Here is a 1,081-nt window from a genome sequence, read left to right as displayed (position 1 = left end):
ATGACAAAATATGAAAATTTTGTTTTGCATTCATGTCCCTCATCAATAAACACAAAATGATTTTATTTTTCATTCCGCATTTTTTAGTGACTCACTGCGTGAACAAACTTATTCACATGTGACTAAGTTTGTTCACAATTTGTCCCTAATTGTGAAGTTGAATTTTTTCAACATTAGCAAAAATATCAACAAAGTTTTGTGCACATTTGTAGTGGAAACTCAGCTACAGGCAAATAATTTAAGTAAAAATCGTCCTTAATCTCAATATTAATCTGAAAGAACACTTTAAGCTGTTCGAGCTCATATTGAGAGAAATGGAGGCAAAATCTGCTTTAACTTGACCCCTGTTAAAGATATCAGCTTGACGGACAAAACATGTCTTTGGTATCATTTCATTATCTACTTATTATTCCTTTGCTGCCTCAAGCACAGAAAAACCTTGTGTTACAATCCTCTGATTACCCCCAAGATGGTCCTTGCTGTCCTTCGGGAAGAAGTCGTGAAGCGCCACAAGCAGCCATGTGCACGACAGCAAAATAGACCACAGGCATTATTAAAACTGTAGCAAGCTGCCAGAATCCTCTCATTGTTTTTAATTATTTTGCTTGTTTTCTGCAGGGACCTCATTATTTTTGACACTTTGCAACAGGGAGAGGGGGTTGGAGGCGGTTAATGATGAGGAAGYATGTTGGAGTCGGTGTTATGGAGGCACAATGTGATTGAGACAAACTGACAAAGCACCTCTCTTTGTTTTTTCCTCTATGATTTTGGTTTATGCAGGAACATTTCTGTGCTATGTAACTCACATGGTGACATGTGTTTGTGTAAAACAGTTGGTTGTCAGGCAAAAATCTTTCTACTTTGCTCGTCAAAGTTAAGTAACCGTCTCAAAATTGTTCCTTCTTATTGTTTCCTATGGTCAAACTGATACYRATGTTGATAGAAGGAGGGTTACTACCCTGTTTAAAAGCAATTTTAAACAGTTTAAAATTGCTTACCTAATAGGAAAATTTGGAGGTTTGGTAATATTCATCCTTCCATCCATCGTCTATTCCTGCTTCAAAATTTAATCACAATATTT

The 1,081-nt window shown here is 36.4% G+C and overlaps 1 protein-coding gene across 1 annotated transcript in view; it reads left to right on the top strand.

Moving 5' to 3' along the window:
* The window catches only part of LOC103468391 (uncharacterized protein C16orf45), a 10,099-nt gene that overhangs the window by 946 nt on the left and 8,072 nt on the right, over positions 1 to 1,081 (top strand). The gene's annotated exons all lie outside the window — the stretch shown is intronic.

Source organism: Poecilia reticulata, linkage group LG8, assembly GCF_000633615.1.
Source record: "Poecilia reticulata strain Guanapo linkage group LG8, Guppy_female_1.0+MT, whole genome shotgun sequence".
Lineage (NCBI taxonomy): Eukaryota > Metazoa > Chordata > Actinopteri > Cyprinodontiformes > Poeciliidae > Poecilia > Poecilia reticulata.
This window is presented reverse-complemented; position numbering and strand designations above follow the sequence as displayed.